At 36.2% G+C, this 22,528-nt stretch overlaps 1 long non-coding RNA gene across 2 annotated transcripts; it reads right to left on the minus strand.

Moving 5' to 3' along the window:
• Nucleotides 1-8,904: 8,904 nt before the first annotated feature.
• LOC113332514 lies at nucleotides 8,905-11,954 on the minus strand. 2 transcript variants are annotated; one of them, XR_003351551.1, is made up of 3 exons: nucleotides 10,354-11,954; nucleotides 9,636-9,717; nucleotides 8,905-9,089 (listed from the first exon to the last, which is right to left on the minus strand). It is a non-coding gene; the product is annotated as an uncharacterized LOC113332514 (long non-coding RNA). The 2 variants fall into 2 exon arrangements; XR_003351550.1 differs by lacking the exon at nucleotides 8,905-9,089 and adding an exon at nucleotides 9,175-9,331.
• Between the last annotated feature and the right edge of the window lie 10,574 nt (nucleotides 11,955-22,528).

Here is a 22,528-nt window from a genome sequence, read left to right on the forward strand (position 1 = left end):
CTGATGAGTGCTAAAAAGTGCATATTTCTATATATTTTTCTTGGCATTTAACTCATCCTTTGTGCATTAATTCTACATTTTATCCCATATTCTGTATTTTCGTTGTTTTCAAGAATAAATACTTTTCTTAATTAATTTTGCATTTTTAGGTACTAAATAAAGCCTGGTTAACTCACGGAGCGAAAAAGAGCAAAGAAACGGCAAAGACTCTCGCTAGGAGGAAGCGAAGAATGATGTTTGTAAGAGCTGGATCAACGAGAAGTGGGCTTGAAGAGGAAGAATTGTTCTTAAAGAAGATATGGGCTTGGCATACCCAAGGCCCAAAACCCTTACCCAAATCCATTTCCATTATCCATACCCATTTCCATGAGAGTCGTCAGATTGGATCCATCTCATCATCCAACGGCCACCTCATCATTGTGCATCAAAATCCGAGGCTCCTGTCAAACACCATAGTACCTAACCCCATCTGGAGTCGTTAGCTTCGTTGTATCTCGCAATCCAACGGTCGCTTAATCCCATATCCTTGATGCCGTTCGATTCCATCTAGTTTGTTGATCCGTCGCTTTTCAGTCGCTGATATCAAACTTTGATGAGCCCGCCTCACACCGCATCTCCAAATCCATCGACTTCACCCAAACAAGTTCTTCTTCCCTAAATCTTTTTTTACCAAAAACCTTCTTCTTCCCCCGACAGTTGCAGTCGAGCTCTGCTCCTGCCTCTCTTCCATGTCCACTGCCACCCTCTGCTTCACTACCATCTCCATACCCCGACACCACCTCAATCACCATCACTTTCCCCAACCCTCTAGCCTAGTTGCTTTTTCAAACCCACATCTCTCTGAACCCTAGGTGTGGAGTTGATGAAACAACTCGAGCTAGGGTTGCAGTACATCAATTGGAGCAGGAAGAGCACCAGAGGGACATCAAGAAGCATGGGTCGAAGCCAATTTACACATGGGTATGTCAAATTTGATTTTCCCCAAAAGTTAGGGTTTGCAAATTTAGGGTTTTGTGAAATTAGGGATTTTGTTGTAAGCTATAAAAGGGAAGCTGTAGAGAATGCAAAACTTGTTCTTGGGTCATCCGAGAAACCCCCTAATTGGGTTAATTTGATTTTTCAATCCAATGCATATCTTCTTCTTATCCACTGTTAATGTCTGTTGTGTTAGTGTTCAATGTTTTGTTAATGTTTAAGTTTCAAGTATGTTCTGTCATGTGTAATTAACTTTCTTGTGCTATTTCATTATGTTCTAAATCACTGGTGCTAAGGTTGAGATGAAACCAATGCCACTGCTAGTTAGTTGAAATCATAGATATTGTTCTTGTTGTGCTAGAACTGTTTAGGATAAATTATCCTTCAGGATTGCTTACTCATCTAAGTGATTGATCTGCGATTAGTTTGTTTTGTGAGAGGACAGCTAATACTAGGATTAGATAATTATCTTAGTGATACTAAACCATCCTCCTGAAACAACCCTTTGATGAGCAGCAGGCTTGAACCTTCACTGCCATCTAGATAGTCAGCAAGCCTAGAAGCTCACTGATATCTACACCAGGGACAAGAGTGATATTGAAATTGAGATTTCCTTAGCATAGGTTATTGGTGGATTCAATACCTTAGTAACATTTGCTCTCTGTTGTTTAGTTACACTTTCTGTCACTAGTTCAGTTACACCAAAACAGCTCAGTTGTGTTTCAACACAACACAAAAATCATTATCTTTTGTCACTGCCTTGCATATAGAATTAGCTTAGCTAGGAAAACTTCATAACACCCCAAGTCCCTGTGGATTCGACCCGTACTCGTGCACTCACTGCAACAACACCGTGCACTTGCGGTATCACTGTAGGCATCCATTTATTCTCTTATTCTTACACTCTTAAAATCCTACCAAGTTTTTGGCGCCGTTGCCGGGGACTTGGCTGTGCTGTTTTGAAGATTTCTTAGCCATCTTGCATTTCATTGTAGTCCATTTGCATCATTGCATCATTGTCTGCATCAGCATCTTGCATCTGCATTGCATTCCTGCATCTTAGTGTAACTTGCATAACCATTGCATTTGCATCTTCCCTGTTTCAGTGTAACATTTTTTGCATTATTGCATCATAACTTGCATATTCATCTCTTGTCTTTGCATACTCACTTGCATTCATTAGATCTTGCTGTTCTTACTATTTTGTTGCTGTGCCTCACTTTCTTCTTTGAGCTGCAGGTACAACTGAAGTCCTGCTCTATGCCTTGTGGTGCCTCTGAACTTGTGGTGATGCTGCTGTGGAGATGGTGCTGCACTATTGTTGCTAGAACTTGTGCTGCTGTGGTGCTCCTGCTGGTGCCAGGCCAAGTCTGCTGCAACCCCTGCTGCCTGGTGCTAAACTGAGCCATTAAAGCCCAACTAGGCTGTAAGCTGCAGAAGGTGAACCAAAGCCCAACTGGGCTTTTGCAACCAAACTGAGCAGCTGGGCTGTGCTTAAGCAAGTAAGCCTAAACCCATTAAGAGAACCCAACCTGTGGGCTTCCATTTTTAATTTGTGGGCTTGTAATAATTTTTTCCATTTTTCTGTTGGGCTTGTAATCTTAATTAATTGTGGGTTTGTTTGTTTAATTGCTTGTGGGCTTGTGGTGTTAGATTGATTTGGGCCTGTAGTTTTAAATTAGAAAAACTGAACTTTTGAAAGCCCAACTGGGCCTCAGACCAAACAAGCAACAGTTGGGCTATTTCAAAAGCTACATTGGGCGTCAGTTTGCATAGACATTGTGGGCTTAGTTCACCTTCCCTTGGCAAAGCAATTTCTCCCACCAATGTGGGCTTGCTCCCAACACTAAAACCAAAATTCTTGCTCCCAATACTAAAAACCAAAATTTTTGCTCCCATCAAAACCAAAATTTTTGCTCCCATCAAAACCAAAAGCTCCCAAATGGGCTTTGTCTTCAAAGTCTAAAACCAAAGTTTTCAAAACCCAATAAACCAAAGTGTTTTCTTTTCCCATTAAGTCCAAATTTTCTAAAACCCATTAAAAACCAAATTTTTTCCAAAACCCGACAAAACCAAATGTTACCCATAAAAACCAAATTTTTCCCAAAAATCCAAACCCATTAAAAACCAAATTTTGGGCTTTGTAACATAGTTACTTAGCTTTTGAGCCAAATCATGTCTGGATCTTGGTCTACAGTTGGGGAATACAACAAATCCCTTAGAGAACTTGCGTATGGACATACTCCACGTTATGAACCTTCCATAGACCATGATGTCAATAGTTATAGGAATTATTATGGACATTTTCAAAGTCCCGAGCCTCAATACATGAACCCTAATAACTATTCACACATGCATCATTCACCACAACGTGAAAATGAACATTTTGCTAGTGCCTCACTCACACAATCATCACTGATCGATCAATTAGAAGCTCGAATCGCAGCTTTAGAAATGCAATCACATGAGGAATCTGTCACATCTAATTTTATTAGGCAACCTGAAATCTATGCATGTACCGCATGTGGTAGTTTAGACCACCCTGTTGAGAATTGTCATATTTTGCATAATTTTAGGCAATCTAGAGAAAATCCAAGGTATGAAATGCCCATAAATTGTGAGAATGGTAGTCATTGGGACCATAATCAATCCTTTGAGGGTTGCGATCAATATTTTGTAAACCCTAATGACCATGCACACATGTACCATTCACCACAATTTGAACCTGAAGACTCATATTTTGTACTCCCATGAATTTAGACTCCACCACAGAAGCTTTAAGACTCAGTAAGCAAAACTTTGATAGATCTACATCACGAATTCATGCATACTTAGATCAGATTTTGCTTCACCTACAAAAGGAGGAAATTCATGAGGAAATGTATGTTGTCCCTAATGAAGTGTCTAGTCCCATTCATGTAAATGATGTTGAATATGAACCTAATTTAGAGGAACATGAATCGACTAATGACACCACCACTGTTAATGAGGACCAATATGCATGCTACCATGATGATGATTATGATGATATGTTAGAAGAACATGAAAATATTGTGGAACCTGTTGGTTCAATAACATATGGCTTCTCGCCCTCGACCTTCATGAATGTTGTTTTTTCTAATACTCATTGTAATTCATATGATTTTGATATTGACATGGGATTCGTACAATTATTCTGTGAAGATGAGCATGACATAGGAATAGTTGAATCTTCTGTAGACACTAATGCTAATATGCATGAAAATATATTTGATGTGTCTGATTCTCTACCTAGGTCACATTGTGATATTTCTCCTGATTTGCCGATGCATGAGAATAAATTTGTTGATGATGTTGATGACTCTGATTGTGATCTTGCCAATTTTTTTGATGATTGTGAGCATGTTGTGACACGTGTAGAAGACTTAGGAGATGTTAATGTGATTAGTAATGATGTGCCTATCGTCCTACATAAGTCACAATCTGATGGCCTTCCACCCAACCTAGATTTGGTTTGTACCCATATTGTCAAACCGACTTTTCTGAGAGTCCCTAATCTAGGTTTGGAACTATGTGCTTCCCAAGTCCTTTTGGACTATTTTGCATCTAAGTATAATATCTTTGAGGATCCACAGTTGGAATTAGCATGTTTTCCCGTCCCTAGCACAGTTCACTTTGAGTTAGACCTTGTACATGATGAACCCCCAAAACTGCGAGATTTTGTTTCCAAAATTTTATCCGTTGAAAAATCCAGGTTTGGGGGTAGCTCATTTTGTTTCGCAGTTCCACTTGCGTTTATTTCCTGTTATATTTGTGTGAAGCTGTTGAAACCTCTACACTTTGTCTTTTGGGTTGATCCTCAACTCTTTAGATTGTTAGTGTATGGTGAATTTTTTGTATATAATCCAGTAGATAAAAATTTTAAAAATCCTTTTGTTCCTTTTGTATATATTTTGCTAATCCAATATGATATCGGCTGACATATGTTGGATTCTTGCCTTGAATAACGGAGTTCTAATATTGCTTTCGCCGAAATCGGGTATTCTCTTTCCTTTTTCTCTACTCAACATGATCCTCTTCATATGTTGTATTATAATTTTGTTCATATTTTGAAACATTGAGGACAATGTTTAGTTTAGGTTTGGGGGTGAAAAGTAGATACTTTGATAATATGCCATAATTGAAAACAAGAACTCTTCTTTTTGAAAAAAATGAAAAAAAAATCAAAAAAATTAAAAATTGAAAAAAAATAAAAATGGAGCTCATTTACCTTGAAATGTTGACTCTTGTGCAAATATGTAATTATTAGGAGTCTTAGTCTAGATATTTAGGCACCCTGATTCTAGCACAATTCACATAGTGATAAGAAATTTGCACGCGCACGATCTACCAATACATGTATAGCCTCATCCTTGAGGTGTTCTATCGGAAGTTTTAGTTGCCAATCACTTTAGAATACTGAACGAAACTTGACTAGCTTGTTCTTTGGTTGGTTGGGATAGAAGGTGGAGGTTACATTAAGAAAGACAACCATCGAATTTAACTGGGTGCATCAAAAAGGGCTACCTCTTGCAAAGTGTCATGTAATTTTTGTTTCCTTTTGTATATGTATCAAAAGTGTTTCCTTATAAAAAAAAAAAAAAAAAAAAAAAAAAAAAAAAAAAAAAAGATGAAAAAAAAAAATAAAAAATACAAAAAAATCAAGTATTTTCAATTCCATCCTCTCTTGTTCCAAAAATAAAAGAGAGTAGTCAATGTAAATAAGAGTCATGTAAAGAGTCATTTTGTTGTTTCATTGTAATAAGCAAGGAGGGTGTATGCCATTGATGTACAACGCGAGTAATTGTGAAACACCTCCTACTCATTCACAATTCTCGTAAAGTCCGGACAGCTAGCTAGATTTCGACCTTGGTTCTTAGCCTGAGAAACTATCTCTTGGTGATTAGTAGTCATAACATCCGATCTTTCTTTACACATGTGTAGATACACTTTACACTCTTATCACATGTCTTTATTTGTTATCAGTGCTAGGATTGTGCCTTCGATAGCTAGATGACATCTCCATTTTGCTGTGAGCTTCCTGACTTGCGCATGTCACATTTGATGGAATCTGAGCTTATATTTTGTCCTAGAACTTTGTAGGTACGTTCTAAGCAAACCTTCACGAGACTTCAACTCGTCCACTAGGGACACTTAGTGGTTTAAAAGGCTTAGTGCATACGCTAAATGCATTCGAGAGACCAGCGACAGTGGTATAGGTAGGATTTCCTTAGTTTTGTTTTACTTGAGGACAAGTAAAATTCAGGTTTGGGGGTATTTGATGAGTGCTAAAAAGTGCATATTTCTATATATTTTTCTTGGCATTTAACTCATCCTTTGTGCATTAATTCTACATTTTATCCCATATTCTGTATTTTCGTTGTTTTCAAGAATAAATACTTTTCTTAATTAATTTTGCATTTTTAGGTACTAAATAAAGCCTGGTTAACTCACGGAGCGAAAAAGAGCAAAGAAACGGCAAAGACTCTCGCTAGGAGGAAGCGAAGAATGATGTTTGCAAGAGCTGGATCAACGAGAAGTGGGCTTGAAGAGGAAGAATTGTTCTTAAAGAAGATATGGGCTTGGTACCCAAGGCCCAAAACCCTTACCCAAATCCATTTCCATTATCCATACCCATTTCCATGAGAGTCTTCAGATTGGATCCATCTCATCATCCAACGGCCACCTCATCATTGTGCATCAAAATCCGAAGCTCCTGTCAAACACCATAGTACCTAACCCCATCTGGAGTCGTTAGCTTCGTTGTATCTCGCAATCCAACGGTCGCTTAATCCCGTATCCTTGATGCCGTTCGATTCCATCTAGTTTGTTGATCCGTCGCTTTTCAGTCGCTGACATCAAACTTTGATGAGCCCGCCTCACACCGCATCTCCAAATCCATCGACTTCACCCAAACAAGTTCTTCTTCCCCAAATCTTTTTTTCCCAAAAACCTTCTTCTTCCCCCGACAGTTGCAGTCGAGCTCTGCTCCTGCCTCTCTTCCATGTCCACTGCCACCCTCTGCCTCACTACCATCTCCATACCCCGACACCACCTCAATCACCAGCACTTTCCCCAACCCTCTAGCCTAGTTGCTTTTTCAAACCCACATCTCTCTGAACCCTAGGTGTGGAGTTGATGAAACAACTCGAGCTAGGGTTGCAGTACATCAATTGGAGCAGGAAGAGCACCAGAGGGACATCAAGAAGCATGGGTCGAAGCCAATTTACACATGGGTATGTCGAATTTGATTTTCCCCAAAAGTTAGGGTTTGCAAATTTAGGGTTTTGTGAAATTAGGGATTTTGTTGTAAGTTATAAAAGGGAAGCTGTAGAGAATGCAAAACTTGTTCTTGGGTCATCCGAGAAACCCCCTAATTGGGTTAATTTGATTTTTCAATCCAATGCATATCTTCTTCTTATCCACTGTTAATGTCTGTTGTGTTAGTGTTCAATGTTTTGTTAATGTTTAAGTTTCAAGTATGTTCTGTCATGTGTAGTTAACTTTCTTGTGCTATTTCATTATGTTCTAAATCACTGGTGCTAAGGTTGAGATGAAACCAATGCCACTGCTAGTTAGTTGAAATCATAGATATTGTTCTTGTTGTGCTAGAACTGTTTAGGATAAATTATCCTTCAGGATTGCTTACTCATCTAAGTGATTGATCTGCGATTAGTTTGTTTTGTGAGAGAACAGCTAATACTAGGATTAGATCATTATCTTAGTGATACTAAACCATCCTCCTGAAACAACCCTTTGATGAGCAGCAGGCTTGAACCTTCACTGCCATCTAGATAGTCAGCAAGCCTAGAAGCTCACTGATATCTACACCAGGGACAAGAGTGATATTGAAATTGAGATTGCCTTAGCATAGGTTATTGGTGGATTCAATACCTTAGTAACATTTGCTCTCTGTTGTTTAGTTACACTTTCTGTCACTAGTTCAGTTACACCAAAACAGCTCAGTTGTGTTTCAACACAACACAACACAAAAATCATTATCTTTTGTCACTGCCTTGCATATAGAATTAGCTTAGCTAGGAAAACTTCATAACACCCCAAGTCCATGTGGATTCGACTCATACTCGTGCACTCACTGCAACAACACCGTGCACTTGCGGTATCACTGTAGGCATCCATTTATTCTCTTATTCTTACACTCTTAAAAGCCTACCAGTAGCAACTCATAGATCTTCAGCGACCTAACTCAGTTCAAGATAATACTCAGCTGGTACGAGATTGAAGAATGGCATACAAGAGAAGAGGAGTTTTATCGACAGAAAAGTAGAGAAATTTTCTTCAATGAGGCTGATCAGAATACACAACACTTCCACATGTAGGAGAACAAAAGAAGAACAAGAAACAGAATAGAAACACTTCAAAAACCAGATGGCAGTTGGTGTAATGGGAGAGAAAACCTTGAAGAACTTCTCAACTCGCACTTCAAAAACATCATGAGCACTTCGAATCCTCCATCTAATTCAGCTTTACTTGATATATTGCATACATGTATTACTGATGAAGATAATAAAGCCCTAACAAAAATACCGGATGAAGCTGAAATAACCTCAGTGCTCAAATGCATGCAGCCATGGAAAGCACCAGGACCAGATGGCTTTCCTCCAGTTTTTTTTCCAAAGTCAGTGGCCAATTGTTAAGGATGATGTTATCAAGATGGTGCAGCCTTATTTATATCTGGAAGATTATTAAAGAAGATGAACAAGACAAACCTTTGTCTCATACCTAAAATAAAACTACCACACGCTCCAGGGGGCTACATGCCAATTTCTCTCTGCAATACTACAGCGCCCCCCAAGCTAGCAGCTGACTAATTCAAGAGTTTAATTAAATAAAAGGCACTAAAAATCTAAATCATTTACTTAAACATTCAATTAGGAAATCTGTTACAAAACTTAACCCAAAACTAGCCCCGGTCTGAAACAGATATACAAGAACTCCTCTCAAATGATACATATCCAATAGTGAGTTGTTTTACAAATAAAATATAAACACAAAATAAACATAGCGTAAGCAATTTAAATAACGTAATAAACTCCTCGAAGCTTTCGCTGCGCAACTCTAATCTGTCTCTGAAGCTGAAAGTGGGAATGGGTGAGCACATCATCCCTAAAAGGGGTGCCCCGTAGGAATTAACATTTAACTTTCATGCAATCATTGTAAATGATTTGAAAACAATTCTTGTTTTCCCTAAACACTAAACACAACCAATTTCATAGAGGTAAACAATCATGTATATGGAACTAACTCCTTCCAAACAATATATAATATGGTGACTCGTCCCGCACCTAAATAGCTATATGCTGAAATCGTCCCGCACCTATTAAGCATAGCTCGAAAATGAGTAGTATAAATGAAGGAGCAGTACCTATATACCGCAGATGGAAATTCTCATTTCCAAACAATAAAATGGAAATACGTATTTCCCAAACAATTCATAAAGACAAAGAAAGCATTGCAATACCTTTCCAAGCAGTGGAAAGATTAAAAGAAATGATAGAACTTTCGTAAATCAAAGTTAAACAATGCAGGGAAAGCACAACCAGACAATGCATGGATTTGTTAAACATAAACTTTGGTAAACGAAAACAACAATAATCACAAAAGAGTTAAAGTATTCCCACCTCTTTTGATGACAGGCCACGCCTACCTCGAGATCCACGATCCACTGGTTCATCCTTTGAATCGATCTTTGTTAATAACTAACTGTTAATCACACAAGAAGTCTAAGAAGCTAGCAAAAATGGCTCATACAAGAATCATACAATTCCATCTAATAGTTCTAAGCCCATTTATGATTCTACACCTTTTCATTCTCTATCTTTAGCATATCTAAAGGTACACTAATTCAATTAGATTGTTTCTATAATTCATTATCTAAGTCTTATGAATATCTACAACTTTGTAGAAGGAATCAAGGATTAATTCATGCCACAAGTGGTCCAATTCATCAAACTAGGAAAACTAGTCCCAAGTCCAAATCCATTGAACAAGCCCATTACACAAGGCCTGATCCACTAGGGTTGACTAATGGTCTCTAACAATCAGAGGGTCAATTAACGGTCAACGTCCTAGGTCAGGTCAAAGTAAAGGATTCAAGGTCAAACGAGTCGACTCAATGAGTTGAACCAGGGTTTACTGAGTTAACTGAACTCAGTCAGATAACCTGAGTCAGCTAAGGGAAAAACTGAGTCAGACTGAATAAGCTCAGTCAGACAGACTAAAGGTTCTCATACAGTTATAATTCTAACCCAGTTCAACTTCAAACTAAACAATACATCAATTCATTCGTTCATTCTTAAACAACTTCAAATTTCATTTACAAATATAAACTAAGTTTACCTGCGATAATGAAGCTCTAAGCAACACCTTTCCTCCATGGAAAGTTCCTATCTTACATTCAACTCAACACTGAACATCTAACTTCTACATATCATACATATAACCCTCAACTGCAGTTTAATTCCAATTCAACCGACGGTCATAACCCAATAGCATTAACACTATCTGCATCTACACTGTAACCCTGGTACAAACAACCAACTCATCTAAACCTCAACTCCAACCCTGTACAATTCTCACAACATTGATACAACATTCATCTTCAAAATAACCACACTTGTATCACATGTTTACCCTGTCCATCTCAACCTCAGTCTCATCCACATCCATACAACTCATACAACAACACCAATACCTGCAGCTCACAACAATTCAACAACTCGGACCAATAACATCATTTCAGGTACACTTTCCTTTCCTGCAACTCTCAAACACACAAACAATACTACCATAACTGCAACTGCAGTTCTAGAACTACCAATTACAGCCATCCTCAACCAAAATCGCTTCAGCTTCATTCTGAGCCTAACTTCATCTAAATTCAACTACACTGTCAGTTTACTACATCAATTTACTAATCATGTAACCTTCATTCTCCGTGTAATAAACTATGCATTCATCTGCACCTAAACCCATTCAATTCAACATTAAAACCATCTGCAACTCCACCAGCCACTACAGTTCACCACCAATCCTCTATTAACAAACCTCCAACCCCTTTCCAGCAATCCACAACCCCACAAAAACAATATTAACACCACTACCTATAATTTCCATTCATACAACATTTACTCAAAACAGCCAACAATAACTCATCTTCAATTCAAACAACAACAATTATACAAATACGATAATCTAAAGTGAATGAAATTTAATCCAATTTAATTCAGTTTGAAGAGATTACCTCCAACAGTTGACTTCAAACTCTTCTTCTCCAACTGCAGTTTAACCCACGAACTCTAAATTAGTTCTTAATCCTCTTTTCCTAATCAGAGTTCATATCATAACTCCAACACCTCATATTATCCGTACCCATCACCAATCTGTCTTCTAAACTCTCCATTTCATCTTTAATCGAATCTCAAACCCTAATTCTGCGATTCTTCATCAACAACGGCTACCACTGATAAATTAACAAAAAACCCATATCTAACTCAATTTGTATCTTCCAAATCAAACCCCTCTTCTAAAACTACAATTGATTCAATCATGGGAGAACCCTAGTTCTTCAATTGAATTGTCAGAACAACTCTATAACTGCAATTAACATCGACCCTCTTAATCCTCATCCACAAACATCCCGATTAACCCATAAATTTGCCTCTGACCTCAAATTAATCTCAAAACCCTAATCTTTGATTTACAGCATCATCAGTTTTCTTCTTCTCCCGAGCTCAGTTAATAACACCACCACCACCAGATAACTCTTACAGTTTACCCCTAAGTTTATCTTCAATAACACAGTCACATAACCTCAGAACTCTCACATGAAATCACCAGAGGTGAAGAACAGAGCAGAGAAGAGAAAGAAGAAGAGAGAAGGAAAAGAAAAGAAATGAGAATTATCTTCTCGGTTTGGTGAATCTAAGGCCGAGGACAAGTGATACAGGTACCACACAGATGATATGCGGAGCCCAGGTCGGCTGAGTTGCAAAATGAATATTTTGCCCTTTAAACAAATATGATGATATCTTCTTCGCCCGGTATCCTAATGACACGTTCGAGTAGTCCACTCCGCATAACTTCTCGAGTTATATCTAACAGTACTAGTTTCGTATTAGATCGTTGTTAGATTAGTTTCTATGAATTGACATTTGTGTTAAACTAATCAAGTTATTATCAGCTAATTGGTCTCTTGACTAGTCTAACAGCGTTGACAAGCTTGCGGGTCTTTACAAATACAACATATAAGTTAATCACTAAACTCATGGAAACCATACTGAAGGTTCATCTCGACAAAATTACATCACCAATGCAGGCAGCGTACGTCCCAAGCAGGACAACATCACCTTAGCACATGAGCTGATTCATTGTATGAAGAAAAAGAAGACAAAAAAAAATATATGGCAATGAAGCTGGATATGAGCAAGGATTTCGATCGAGTCGAGTGGGGTTTTCTCAATAATGTTATGCTGAAGCTAGGTTTCTCAGACAAATGGTGTCATATGATATATGAATGTCTCTCTACCACAGAAATCCAAGTTCTTCTAAATGGTTCACCTTGTACTTCTTTTAAACCAACAAGGGGAATACGTCAAGGAGATCCAATTTCGCCCTATTTGTTCTTGATCACCATGGAAGTTTTCACTAGAGCTCTAGCCAAAGCTGAAAGTACAAAGGCAATATAAGGAATTAAAAATTCAAGAGGTGCACCACAAGTAACTCACCTTTTATTCGCAGATGACTGCCTTCTTTTTGTCAAGGTAGATATGCATAATGTCAACAACCTGCTGGATATAATCAACAATTTCAGTGAAATCTCTGGTCAGCAAATCAACTTTCAAAAGTCTGCGGTTTTCTTCTCAAAACACTTTCCCTCAAGACATTGTAGAATGCTCTTAAGAAGACTAAAGATGAAAAATATGTCCTTGGAAGAAACATATCTTGGTATTCCTTTATTTCTGAAAAGGAAAAAAACGAGCTCTTTCTCTTCACTAGTCAGCAATATGAAGTTCAGGTTAAAAAGGTGGAATGGTAAGTTCATTAACCAAACCGACAGGTCTGTTATGGTCAAGCACGTACTCAATGCCTTACCATCTCATCATATGGGAGTCTTCAAAGTCCCGGAGACAACTATAAAAGAAATGAACAATATGCAGCGAGACTTTTGGTGGAACAAACCGAATGGAGGAGGAGTATACATTGCATCCTGGCCAAGGATCTGCAGAGATAAGTCAACCGGAGGAATGGGTTTTAGAGACCTAGAATGCTTCAGTAAGGCTCTTTTAGCAAAGGAGGCGTGGAGATTATGTCAACAACAACAGCAACTGTGGGCAATTGCTTTAAAAGGAAGATATTTCCCTTTTTACTTCAGCTTTGCACGCAAAAAGAAAAAGAATTCATCATATGCATGGCAGAGTATTCATGGGATGATGGAATTTGTAAAGACCTGGAGCTTTTGGGTTTGTTGGAAATGGACATAAAATCCAAACTTGGATTGATAATTGGATACCAGGCAACAACACATCACCAATACCTAATGTGGCAACTGCATAAGCATAGAACTATGCATTAGTGATTTGATTGATGCACATTCCAGATCGTGGAAAGCTGACACTGTAAGAAGATTGTTTAGTTATGAAGACGCGGAAAAAATTCTTCAAATTCGTATCTCTGCAACTGGTGGAGATAGGCTGGTGTGGACATTGACACGTAATGGCCAATTTACAGTTAAATCAGCCTACAATAAACTGTGATGAAGAAGCTGCTAAAATTTACAAGAGGATCTGGAGTATTGATACACTACCACGAGTGAAACATTTCATCTGGAAATGTACCACTGACATTGTCCCAAGTAATGAGAGATTAGCAAGGAAAATGGGGTACACTGGTGAAAACTGTGATATCTGTAAACAAGGTGTGGAGACAACATCTCACATCATCAAAGATTGCTCTTTTGCCAGAGATGTGTTACTAGCTATACCTGGAGCTACCAGAAGCGATCAAACCAATAGTGACACTATTGAGGAATGGATCAAAAACTAGTTTGAAGATGATATGAACAAGCTTGACAAGAACTGGGTTGTTAAGATGGATGATACAGTTTGGGAGATCTAGAAAGCGCGGTGCGACCGTGTTTTCGAAAATATGAAGCCAAATCCCATCACAGTCATAAAGCGCATTGAACAGCTTAATGGAATCACAGGGAAAGAGATGAAAGTGAGGCCAGTTCAAGCTAATGCCAGAAAACCATCAAGCAACACTGACCTTATCTATTGGAAAATACCTTCTTATCCTTATTTATTTATATGTTGTGATGATGCATATAAGAAAACTTTCACAAATGATTCAGGAATTGGTCTAATTCTGCGTAATTTTGCAGGAGGATTCGAGCAGGCACAATGCAGCTATTCAGACATACTGAACAGTGCAGAGCAAGACGAGAGTGTGGGACTGCTGAAGGCTATGGAGTAGGATGAAGATTTAAAGCTTCAACACGTTTGCTTTGAAATGGATGCTCAGACTGTGGTAGATGCAGTCCTTCACGATCATTGCAAAGCTGCCTGGGAAAACCATGAGAGAAACTTTGCAACAATCCATTATGGTTATGCAAATTTATTTATAGAAATGTAATAAGCCAGCTGACTCCTTAGCTAGGCACGCAAGAATCTTTAAGATTAGTAAGTCATGGATTAATTATCCTCCAAGCTTTATCAACCATGTAATCTCACAGGAGACAAACAGTGTAGTACACTCTTCTTAATTTATGAATTTTACTCTTTGCATCAAAAAAAAGGAAGCCTATTAATAGTATAATTTGCTGTTGTGAATGCCTCAACCCAATAAGACTCAGAAATACCTGATTGTATGAGAAAAGTCCTTCCAACATCAACTAAATGCCTGTGTTTGGATTCTGCAATACCATTTTGCTCAGTTGTATGTGGGAAAGATATGTCATGAATAATTCCACTAGAAGAAAAGAATGAAGCTAATTCTGTGTTAATAAATTCTCCACCTCCATCAGTTATAATAGTAATAATATGACATTGAAAAGAATTCTCAACTTGAGCTTTGAACTGAAAAATACTTTCTTGAATTCAGACTTATCAAACAAAGGATATATCCAACAGAATTTTGAGTAGTCATCAATAATACTGACATAATATTCGTATCCAGAAATGGATTGTACAGGAATAGGACCCCACAAGTCAAGATGAAGTAATTCCAAAGGCTTAGAACTGCAATGAGTTGAAAGAGTAAATGGAAGCTTATGACTTTTACCTAGTTGACAATCACTACAAAATAAAGGGGATTTGAGTACATTTGACAAGTCTAAAGAGCTACAAACATGTTTCATTGTTTGGAATGAAGGATGTGCTAGCCTCTTGTGCCAATCATCAACAGAAATTTGTGTTGAAGTTGTTGATAGAGCCTCTTTGTGAGATAGATGAATGAAGTTAAGTGGATAGAGACCATTATGGTGAGGTCCTTGTAAAAGTGTCTTCCTAATTGACAAATCTTTCACACAAAATCCGGAAGCATCAAATGTTATGGAACAATGATTGTCTGAGGTAAATTTATGCACTGAAAGTAAGTTCTGAGATGCTTGAGGAACTAACAACACATTCTTTAAGTTGAAAGTATGATCAGGAGAAGATTTGAGAGAGAAACCAGAATGAGTAATTACCATACCTTCTCCATTTGCTGCTTGAATTTGTTCTGCACCCTCATAAGAAATAGAAGCTTGTAATTCAATTTCATCAGGAGTAACATGGTGATTTGCACTAGTATCAGCATACCATGGATTTTCTCCCATGATGTCAGCACAGGAAAGCATTGCACTCAAGTGATGGGGAGTATGATCATTGGGATATGAAAAATGCAGTCTATTTCTGCATTCTAAAGAACCATGTCCAACTTTTCGACATATTTGACATTCAATATGAGAAATATTAGAAGGATAAGGTGGTGACAAACCTTGTGGTTGTCTCACAGCTGAAGTAGATACAGAATAATAAGTACTTGGACCTTTGTTGGTGGGATATGAAGTAGCAATTCCTCTGCCCAACATAACCTTTACCAGAAGATCTATATGCATTCAATTGAGCAGCAAAAGCTCTATTTGCAGATTAAGAAAGTGAAGCTTGATTTCGATCAGTGTTAACAATTTCTTCGCTAAGAAGATGATTGTGCAACTCAATACAATAAATTGGAGGATTTTTGTGCCTCATAGATATATCAAATAGAATGTAGTCGGAGTTGAGAGTAGCCAAAGTAACAACCACAAGTTCTTGATCAGAAACAATCTCGCCAGCCGCTGCAAGTTGATCGGAGATAGCCTTGATTTCATTAATCAGTGTAGGAATGGACTTGTCACCTTGCTTGAGAGATAAAAGCTTTGTTCGTAATTGAATCGAATGCGTGGTAGAAGCTCTAGAGAAACGTTCTTCAATACTACGCTAGAGATCATAAGAGGTTTCAGATCTAGAAAATTAGGCAAGAACAGATTCTGAAATTGTGGAATGTATCCACAGAATAATGGATGTGTCATCATCAATCCAATCAAGGTAGAGAGGATTTTCGATTTCATTTGTCTAATTACGAACATTTGTGTATTGCGGTGGACAAGGATGAGATCCATCAAGATATTTTTGGATTTTGAACTTTCGAATGACTGGTAACTTAAGATTTTTATAGGTGATGAAGTTGTTAACGGTAAGTTTGAGATTAACAAAGCGAGTTAATTGATGAATAGGAATTGTAGAGATTGAAGTTGAAGTAGGATTCTTCATTGATGTTGAATCAGGAAAAACTTGAATCAAGAAATTTTACACAGAACCAAAGAAGATAGTAAAGGAGCGGAAGCAAAGGAAAGAATCGAGAAACCTGAGAGATGTAAAGATCTCTTAGTCTGATACCATAATAGAAAAGATTAATATGTAATTCATTAATGTTGAATATGAATTACAGTTGCAGAAGAAAAATACAGACACAGAAAGAAAATGATTTTGAAATCAACAACAACAAATGAGAGAGACTCAGTTGTCCTTTTATTACAGACCGACTCATTAACCAATGGACAACTCAATAAGAGACCAATGACAACAGTACAGGTGGTGACTAGTGACAGGCTGTCTCCAGGGTGTACTTGTGTAACTGAAGTGTTAGTATAACACACTAACTGCTATTATATGCATGGTTGTTTTTTAGTCAAGGAAATGAAGAGAGTTTTGCAGAAGTGAGGAGTTACGAACTTGCGATGAAAGCCCTTGCACAGTTTCCATTTTTCATCTGGCTAGGAAATTTTGGGGTTTGAATTGGTGTCAGGACATTAAACAAACAAGATAGGAGGGGTTCTGAAGTTTGATTAATTGAATTTTAAGTTATTGATTCTCTGATGAAGGACGAGTATCCCGGTGATGATGGTAAATCCCCAGCTGTGAGCTATTATATGCCATATTGTCTAGAGGGTAAGTTGGTCATATATATAATTGTCAAAATTAAATTTAATTCAATAGTTCCCCTTATATATAGCTCCAAAATGTTGGGTTTCCCCTTAAAATTCTTCCCCCTAAACAAATTAGCTTTCCTTATAACAAAAATCATCATTAACACTTAACTAGTTTAGTTAATTAATTTCGTTGACACAAATTACTCAAAGACATTTTAGTCATTATGAAAACAGTGGGATAATGGGTTATTAGGATCGTTTTCAATCCATTTCGTAAACTTGTTCGCCCCAAAAAACATCCCAATAAAAGGGTTGTTAGACCAAAACAGATCAATCTCAATCGAGGGCATTTTGGTCATTATGAAAATAGTGGGATGATGGGCCAGGAGTGAGACTATTTTTCGATCTATTTTTGTCGACAAACCCTTTATTTTTGTCGTTATTGTTTTTGATTGCATAAATTCGTTAGAATGATCAAAGTATGACTGAATATCAATCTCAGGAACTACTATATATTAGGCAAGGAACAGCTGAACTCTTAGCCGTAAACACACCTTACGACCAAGAGTTCATATGTTCCTGGCTGTAGTTGTTTATTTACGATTAAGGATTCATCATTTTCCAATCTTGTGATAATAACTTTTTGTTGTTTACGGCCGGAAAGTGATGAATTCCTAGTCGTGGGGTGTTTTATGACTAGGTTCCTAGTTGTATGTTAACCCTAAACGGTGCAACTTTTACGACTAAGAAATGATCATTATAGACAGTTTTGTCACACAATGTCTACCCATAGATAGTTTTTTCCTAGCCGTAAAATACAGATTAAGTTTAGCAAAGTGAACTCCTAGCCGTAGGATGCCTTAAAATGAATTAATATAATTATTAACAAAATGGTGATCTGGGGTATACACCCTAGTTCAATCTAAAAGTTATAACAAATAGTTAATCTAATCCAATCATTAAGAATTTTTTTGTAGGGAAAGCTAATTTGTTTAAGGGAAAAATTAAAGTTATTTGATTATGGTATACAAAACAAGTGGTAAAACACCAAGGTGAACAAATTTGGGATACAAGATCTCCAGCCACATTATTTTTTATAAATGAAAACCATTTGAGAAAAAAATGGCACAAAAACCCCATTTCCTTTTATAATGTGTAAATTTAGTTTTTAATAATTTTGTAAATTCCTCAATTGACCTTACGTATATATTATATGTGTTTTAAAAGAAAACTTTGGCGGAAGAAACATTTAGAGAGAGAAGAAGAGATCTTCTCCAAAGAAAGCAGTATCACAGAAAATTCGAGGTCTTCTTCTTATATCTTCGTGTTTTTCTTAGTTTCTAGGGTTTCAATTCAAACACGCAAAGATTCGAGATCTTTTCCTGCTGATTCATCATTTAGAGAGTAATTTTAGGTTCAATCAATTTTATGTTCAAATTGATTGAATAAATTCCGAGATCTGGTATTTCCTTCCAATTTAATTGAAGAAGAGAAAAGAAGAGAAGTTACAGTCTCAGTTTATCCGAGATCTTGTTTTAACAGTCTAGTTGAAATTATATCTCAACTTGATTTATCAACTTAAAGTGCATCTCGAGTTGAAGAATCCAGTCGAACAATCCTTCGTATTGATCATCTTCAGATTAATCTATTTGTAGTATTTGGATCATTCATCAGCTCAATTGAATTTTCAGGTATTCAATTTTCTTTTTCTGTATTGATTTTTGATTTGTTTTGTGAATTTGGAATTTACTTTTGATGACGAAACCTACATTTCTGTTATGATTTTCGTGAATTTATTGATGTTCTTATGAATGCTACAATTTATTAGAATGAAACCTTCTTATTGTTATGATTTCACACTTTTTTCTAATTTTTTGTTGTTGTTGATATTCACGTTTAGTGAAACCTTTCCCGGTTTCATAATTTGTCCTGTATAATGTTTTTCAATTTTTTTGTTGTTGTTCATATTCACATATAGCGAAACATTTTTTGGTTTCATACCTTGTCTTGTAGATTATGAAATCTATTTTCGCGGTTATATGCCACACAATGGATATATATTTTTTTTTTGGTTTCATACTTTAAGAACGAATACCTTGTCCATATTTTGGCAGCAAGGTCTGACCGGGAATGGGGGTAAGGTTCTCAGACATTCTATTGTTTTTCATCATTATTTTTGTTGGTTTCATCATTTATTTATTTTTGGTGAAACCTTTTTCCATGTTAGTTAGTCTTTTCCTGTTTTTTTTTAAACATTTTTTATGTTGGTTTCATTGTATTTTATGCTGAAACCTTTTCTCATATTCTTTTTATGTTCATGTTGCAAAAATTTATTCTTTTCTTTTTGTTGTGGTTTCATTAGGAACGATGCGAACTTGAATTTTTTTTTGGAGAATTTGAAGGAAGTATTTTCCTCGCGAAAACATGTCACTTTTGTGAGTGATCCATCATTGTACAACCTTATTGAATTGGCGACAAGCTCTTTGTTCAGAATTTGAAATTGAGTTCTACAACAAAAATTCAAAGGACATGCCATGTGCGGCAGATGTTAAGTCATTTCGACGAAAATTTATCGAATTTCAGTTTCAGTTTTTGTTTAGACTACAATGTATTTGAACCTTTTTTTATTTCATTTTGTATTTAGTTTGACAGTTATTTTTATTTAATTCTCTTATCCACGTTTTCTGTACAATTAAACATGTTAATTTTATACATGTGTTTCATGTTTGTTTCATTTTAGATTACGTCTTTCAGAGTTGCAGGCTTTTATAATTTGCTGGAACCCTTTTTGGTTTCTCATTTTTTACTGTTGTTTCTTTGGTTTCATTTGCCATATGAACATTATACTTGTACCTTACTTTCTTACATACAGTTATTGGTAGTTGTACTTACCATCAAGATGTTTCTTCTACGGATGAACTAGCACAGACTTACAGTTGAAAATTAATTTAAATATGGTTCCTATATCACACATGAGTTTTAAATCTCTTTTAAGTTTGGTTTGAAAGCGAACACACAACCAAATCAATTCGACAAGAAAAAATGAATTCAACGGTTGAAACCATTCATAAGCAATTGAAATCTTTTAGAAAATATTATAAGCATTTTGGTAGGAAATATATAAAGTTGCAAAATGCTATTACAACTTGCTAACAAGTATTACAACTAGTTGATAGTTACACCAATGTCTTCATTGATATACTTTTTCCATCAGGATTTTGAATGCCAACTTTGCTCTCATGTTTACCATCTTTTATGATATGCCCTCTTTAGAAACTTAATTTTCCCTTCAACGGGCTCTTCATGCAATAGCAGACATGAACTCCAAAACTTCACCTGAAACTACAAACAAATATTTCAAGCACTCGAAAAAGAAATTGATTCACAAATTAAAAACATACATAGTTGATTTCAGCATTTCAAAATCAACATAATTGTCTTTTAACTTATCCTTTTTTCTCACAACATGTATAGCTTTTAGCATTTGTATGTTTCTGGTTGATTAATTGTGTCATCGATCCCTTAAACGTGGTCAAACCGAATCTGGAAATGGTGAAACCAAATCTGGTTACATCACATAAACTTTAAGTAAAAACATCAACATAAATTGATTCCAAGAATATATAAACCATAATTAAAAATGATGAAACCAAATTTGATTACATCAAAGAAACCAATTAGTAAAAACACCAACAAATTTGGTTCCAACTATAAGTAAACCATAAATGAAAATGATGAAACCAAAATTGGTTCCGTCAAAGACACCGAAATAAATAAATAAATAAATAACGCCAACAGATTTAGTTCCATCCACAAGTGAAAATGATGAAACCAAATTTATTTACATCAAACAACCATTAAGTAAACACACCATCAGAATTGGTTTCAAGCATATGTAAACCATAAATAGAAATGGTGAAACCAAATCCGGTTACATCAAACAAGCATTAAGTAAATACACCAACAAAAAATTGGTTTCAAGCATATGTAAACCATAAACTGAAATGGTAAAACCAAATCTGATTACATTAAACAAAAATTAAGTAAACACACCAACAAAAAATTGGTTTCAAGCATATGTAAACCACAGATAGAAATGGTGAAACCAAATATGGTTTCATCATACACTCATCAAATAAACACCCCAATAGAAATTTTAAAATTGAATCGTGAATAATAAAATGAAAACAAATGAAACCTAAACCTAATTAATAGCTACAAACACATGAAAACATATAAAAATTCACTGATGAAATCAAACCTAAACCTAATTACAAAAATTACCGATGAAACCAAATCTAAACCTAAACCTAATTATCAAAATCACTGATGAAACCAAACCAAAAATCACTGATTCATGTTGATTTCATCAAAAAAAAAAAACACCATCAACACAGTTTTGAATTGACAAATGAGAAATACGACGAAATTTACTTCACAAAAAAATAGTCATACAAAATTAGTTGATACGATTCTTACCTTTTGGAATATTTTCTTCGATTTACTGTTTGGAGTTTGTTTCACTGCTTTGTTTAATTTTTCATCTTTCTTTTTCTTCTGTTGAGTTTGTTTGTTCACCATCTTGTGTTTTGAGACGATTTAGGTCAGAAATTAGGTTTAAAAATGATTCAATTTATGGTTATGTTTCACTAGTTGAAGTAAGTAACAATTGAAAAAGAGAGAATCGAAAATCGGTGGATGATTTTCACAGATCTGAGAGTTTTTGGATTTTGAGGGAAGGAAGTTTAATGGGTTTTTTTGTCGTTACGGATAGAGTTTTTGGGTTTACGAATGAAGATACGGTGGGTGGTTTATTCTTTAGTTATCTTGGGTTGAATTAGGGGAATGGCAGTTTAGACTGTTTACATTATTTGGGGTTTTTGTATTACTTTTGTTTGGATGGGTTTTATGTGGATGGATAATGACACCTTTGGGGTTATAACCCACGACCTGTATGGTATATTTCATTTGACTTTGACTTAATAAGGGGAAGGAGTAGAAAATTGTCTCTCCCCCTAGCAAAATACAATTACTTACTACTTTTCCCTCAACGTAACTCTATAT

This window comes from Papaver somniferum, unplaced genomic scaffold (assembly GCF_003573695.1).
Source record: "Papaver somniferum cultivar HN1 unplaced genomic scaffold, ASM357369v1 unplaced-scaffold_131, whole genome shotgun sequence".
Lineage (NCBI taxonomy): Eukaryota > Viridiplantae > Streptophyta > Magnoliopsida > Ranunculales > Papaveraceae > Papaver > Papaver somniferum.